This window comes from Sturnira hondurensis, unplaced genomic scaffold, assembly GCF_014824575.4.
Source record: "Sturnira hondurensis isolate 20B ecotype Veracruz unplaced genomic scaffold, ASM1482457v3 Scaffold0019428, whole genome shotgun sequence".
Classification (NCBI taxonomy): Eukaryota; Metazoa; Chordata; class Mammalia; order Chiroptera; family Phyllostomidae; genus Sturnira; species Sturnira hondurensis.
The window spans coordinates 4307304-4313236 of NW_028092059.1; the positions used below are offsets into that span (position 1 = coordinate 4307304).

At 37.7% G+C, this 5933-nt stretch overlaps 1 pseudogene; it reads left to right on the plus strand.

The window, feature by feature from the left end:
• Positions 1-3976: 3976 nt before the first annotated feature.
• On the plus strand, positions 3977-4105 carry LOC118974471 (uncharacterized; annotated as a pseudogene).
• Positions 4106-5933: the final 1828 nt, after the last annotated feature.

Sequence of the window (5933 nt, forward strand, 5' to 3'; positions counted from 1 at the left end):
ATAGAATTTTGAAAGTGAATTCAGTATTCAGAGTAATTATTTAAAATGAATAATTAATTATATCATCACCAGATTTTCACAGATTTTCATTGCTCTTACAACAAAGTACCAAATCCCAACATGAACCCACGTGGTGATCCACAATTGTGTTTCAACCACCTTCCCATGTAACTCAGATGTCTGACACCACTTTACTCCCAGTACTCTAGGCATAGTGGTTATTCAGACTCTCAAGTTTGCTATATGCTTTTACCTTACAGACATCATTTCTAAGTTCCTTTAACTCAGACTTTTTTCTCCCACACTGTAGTTCCACTCAAATTCTAGGTCCCATTCTAATAATATTTTTAAGTAGAAGTTTTTTCTGAACCCTAAACTAGATTGCTAGGTTGTTCCCTCTGACTTAAAATCCTTTTACTATGTCTTCCTTTTATTTTCATCTCCCTTGCATTTTCTTTTTCAATATCTGTCTTTACCAGAAAATTATTAAGTTCCTGGAGGATATGGACTGTCATGTCCTCTTGTGTAATTCTATATTTAGCAGGGTTCCAGACACATAGTTGATGTTTAACAAATAGTTGTTACAGGAATGAATAAATTAATGAGTGAAACACAAATACATTGTTACACATGCAAAAGCTTTAAAAATTACTTACCCATTTGCCAGTGGTTAAGATAGAAAAGAGTGTGTGAGTAATTGTGTATTCCAGCCACTCAAAGTATTAATCAATTTGAGAGCTCAAGGATGAAAATACTGTGGTATAAAATGATCGATGTGGGACTTCCAGCTAACGTGGAGGCGTAGATAGATGTACTTTGCCTCCTCGCACAACCAAAAGAAGCACAACAGAAAACACAACAGCAAATTTAAAGTAAAAAAATAACCATAACTACCAGAAAATCAAACTGTACAGAAGTCCGACAACCAAGGAGTTAAAGAAGAAGCATTCATCCAGAGAGATAGGAGGAGCAGAGATGGGTAGCCACAGCAGAAAGAACACACAGCAAGGTGGTGACTGGAGGACAAGGCAGGCGAGACTGCGGCTGGCAGACAGGGGCAGGCAAGATACTAGCTGGTGGGCCAGACAGTCTCACATTTGCATGTGGATAAACTGCGAGGAACAACAGGGAGTGAGACTGACCACACAACCGAGGGTTCCAACTCAGGAAAAGAAAGCCTCAAAACCTCTGACTAAAAAAAAAAACCTGTGGGGGTTGAGGCAGCAGGAGAAACTCCCAACCTCACAGGAGAGTTCACTGGAGAAATCCATAGGATCCAAACCCACCCACCTGGGAATCAGCACCAGAAGGGCCTAATTTGCTTGTGGGTAGCAGAGGAAGTGACTAAAAACCAGCCAATAGTCGAGCAAGCAGCATTGTTCCCTCTCTGACCCCTCCCCAGCATACAGCACCACAATGCAGCTACATGGGTTGCCCCACCCTGGCAAATGCCTAAGGCTCTGTCCCTTACAATATAACAGGTGCACTGAGACAAAGAAATATGCCCAAAATGAAATAACAGATCAAAATCCCAAAAATATAACTAAGCAATGAAGAGACAGCCAACCTATCAGATGCACAGCTCACAACACTGGTAATCTGGATTCTTACAGAAATAGTTGAGTGTGGTCACAAAATAGAGGGAAAAATGAAGGCTATAGAAAGTGAAATAAAGAAAAATATACAGGGAGGCAACAATGAAGGGAAGGAAACTGAGACTCAAATCAATGATTTGGAGCAAGAGAAGAAATAAACATTCAACCAGAACAGAATGAAGTAAAAAGAATTCAAAAAATATGGAGAGGCTTATCAGTAAATGAGTGGATCAAAAAACTGTAGCATATTTACATGATGGAATACTACACAGCAGAAGGAAAGAGGAAACTCCTACCCTTTGCAACAGCATGGATAGAACTGGAGAGTATTATGCTAGGTAAAATAAGCCAGGCAGTGAAAGACAAATACCATATGATCTCACCTTTAAGTGGAACCTAATCAACAAAACAAACAAGCAAGCAAAATATAACCAGAGACTTTCAAATTAAGGACAAACTGACGGTAACCAGAGGAGAGGTGGGATGGGATAATGGGGGAGGGGGGAAGAGAGAGGGTTTTCAGGAACAACTATAAAGGACACATGGACAAAACAAAGGGGGGATCATGGGAAGGAGGTGGGGATGGCTAGGGTTAGGGGGGTGGGGGTAGGGGGAAATGGAGACAACTGTACTTGAACAACAATTTTTTTAAGGGAAAAAACTAAATAAGGAAAGGCTTAGGAACTTCCAGGACAAATTTAAATATTCCAACATCTGAATCACAGAGGGGCCAAAAGGAGAACAGGAAGAGCAAGAAATTGAAAACCTATTTGAAAAAAATAATGAAGGAGAATCTTGCTCATATGGCCAAGGAAATAGACTTCCGGGAAATCCAGGAAGCTCAGAGAGTCCCAAAGAAGTTGGACCCAAGGAAGCACACACCAAGGGGCACCATCATTAAGCTACCCAAGATTAAAGAGGAGAATCTTAGGAGCAGCAAGAGAAAGTGAGACAGTTACCTACAAAGGAGTTCTCATGAGACTATCAGCTAATTTCTCAAAAGAAACTTTACAGGCAATTAGGGGCTGGAAAGATGTATTCAAAGTCATGAAAAGCAAGGATCTACATCCAAGATTACTCTATCCAGCAAAACTATCATTTAGAATGCAAGAGCAGATAAAGTGCTTCCCAGGTAAGGTCAGGTTAAAGGAGTTCATCATCACAAAGCCCTTATTACATGAAATGTTAAAGAAACTTATCTAAGAAAAAGAAGATGATCAAAAATATGAACAGTAATATGACAACAACTATCAACAACTCACAACTATCAACAACAACATAAAAAAAAGAAAAAGAAAAACAAATTAAGCAAACAACTAGAACAGGAACACAATTACATAAATGGAGATCACATGCAAGGTTATCAATGAGGAGGGTGAGAGGGTAGAATAAGGGAAAAGGTATAGGGAATAAGAAGTACAAATGGTAGGTACAAAATAGACAGGGGAAGGTTAAAATAGTATAGGAAATGGAGAAGCCAAAGAACTTACATGTTATCATCCATGGACATGAACTAAGGGGAGGGAATGTGGGTGGGAGAGGTGGTGTAGGGCAGAGAGGAATAAAGGGGAGAAAAAATGGGACAACTGTAATAGTGTATTCAATAAAGTATATTTTTTAAAAAATACAGCACAAATAAAGAAAAATACAGACCAACATTTCTCACCAATATATATAAGAATTCTAAACAAAGTCCTAGTAAATAGAATTGAGAATGTATAAGAAGTACTATACTCCATGAATAGAAGACTCAAGTAAAATTATAAAAGAAAGAGGAGAATTACAATTGGCTCCACGGAAATGCAAAAGATCATGATGGACTACAAACTAGACAATCTAGAAGAAATGAAACATTTCGAAAAACAAAACCTATCAAAACTGAATTCTGAAGAGACAGAAAATCTGAATACACAAATAATGGGTAAGGAGGTTGAATCAACAATCAAAAACCTTCCAACAAAGTAAAGCTCGGGACCATATGGTTTCACTGGTGAATTCTACTAAGCATCACAATAAATTTCCTCACACATAAAATATTTAGGTAAATCGCCTGGCTGGTGTAGCTCAGTGGATTGATCATGGGACTGCCAACCACAGCATCACCAGTCCAATTCCCTGTCAGGGCACATGCCTGGGTTGCAGACCAGATCCCCAGTAGGGGGTACATAGGAAGCAGCCACACATTGGTGTTTCTCTCCCTCTGTTTCTCCCCCACTTCCCCTCTCTCTAAAAATAAACTTTAAATATTTAAGATATACATTTATGTAAATCTATCTCTGTCTATCTGTCTCCTGTTGAGTCTGTTTCTCTGAAGAACCTACACTAACACAGCATTCAGTGATATCCAACATCCATTGCTTATTTTAAAAAAAGCATGTCACTTGTCCTGGCCTATACTTCCTCTGCTCCCCTGTACTCAGCAGTAACAGAGAAGTCTGGCAGGACACACAGCAGTCTCCCCCTCAGTTTAGGAGGGCAGTCCTGGGCTCTTAAAGGCATGAGAAGACAATAAGAAAAAAAATGGAAAAAAGAAAAAGCAGAAAAAAAAATGAAAAGAAAAGAAAAAGAAAAAAATCATGTCAGAGACTGTTATTATTCGTCGAATACTTATATTCTCCTTAACGTTTCCCAGTTTTCATGACTGTTAGTGGTCTATGTATATGACTAATTCTCACCAGTGGAAAGAAGAAAGTTAAGAGCAGTTGTGCACTCTCCACACTGAATCTCATTTAAGTGGCTAAAAGAAAAAATCTCAGAGCTGGTAGAGTTAGAATTTTGAAGCATTCTGGGTCCCTGGGATGCTATTTAGAAAAGAAACACATAGGAGCCTGACCTGTCACAAACTATGATGTGAGGAAGGAATAAATCTTTGTTGTGTTGAGTCTTAAACATTTTAGGATATACTTGTTGCAGCATAGCCTTGTATTACCCAACTAATATTTACCTAAAGTAATCTTCAATCATCATGATAAAAAATATTTATTTTTAATCAAAGAAAGCATCATATTTAGTGTTTCACAAATAAAAATCCCACAATACTATTGGTCTGCGATCTTTGGAAAAGTGGTTCACTTCTTGCCTGATCTGTCTCTTAATAATTCAGAGTGCACACTTGCATATTAAAGACTGAGAAGTCCCACAGGACAAAAAAAAAAAGACTCTATACCTTTATTGAACTGACATTTCACAAACCTATTTGACAACAGTAATCTTTTAATCAGTGGTATATCTATTCACCAATATGTTTGTATTCTGTGGAATAACTTGAAGGAAATAAGACACTAGAAGAATTTCCATGAGACTCAGAATATAGGCAAAAATACCCACCATTTTTGCTGGACTAAAAATTGTGCACAACAACTTTTGCTATACATTTATTTATAATATATAGCAAATGAAAAAATTTACAGAACTAGGTAGAAATGTATTTCAGCAATACATATAGATATGATAAATATAAAACAATTAATGTTTTCAAATAACTTTGAATGATGAAAGTACTATGCATTACTAGGCTGAGAAAGCATGATGCAAAATTGTACATGTAGTATGGACCCAGTTAATATACGAGGTCTCTCCAGAAGGTATCCAGCTATGTAATATGAAAAATAGACACATTTATTAAAGAAGATACAAGGTACAAGAAACATTGTATATAGGACAATGATGCCTCAGTCTCTTTCAAAATAGGCACCTTGGGACCTCACACAGTTCTCCCAATCTCCATCAGCTATCGGCCTTATTGTATTTTCATGAATGTCATGAATCATCTGAAATCTCTGCCCTTTCAAGGGTGATTTTATTTTGGGGAAAAGCCAGAAGTCACAGGGCACTAAATCTGGGTTGTAGAGGGTCTGAGTCACCTAGGTGATATGATAGTCTGCCAAAAACTCTGCAGGAGACATGATGCATGAGTGGGTGCATTGTTGTGATGAAGCTGCCAATCACCAGTTGCCCATAGCTACAGCCTTCCAAATCATCCAGATAGTTTCCATGGAAGAATGTTCAAGCTTAAAACAAAATCTGATGCAGATTTGTTGCTCTACTCCCTCGGTTATTTTGAATGTGACAGCCACACAGTACACATGCTCATTTAATTGCATATACTACCCCCACTGACTTACAGTACAGTGAAGTCATAAGAGTTCATGCATGCACATTCCAGTCCACCCTCTTTGGCTGCCAGGTTACATCAGTGTTGTTCAAACCATTCTCTTTATATTAACATAATATAATATAATATATATATATTAATTATGTTATTATATAACATAATATAATAATAGTTGGAATTTTCTGGACAGACCTCGTATATACTTACAAAAATATGTATATTAA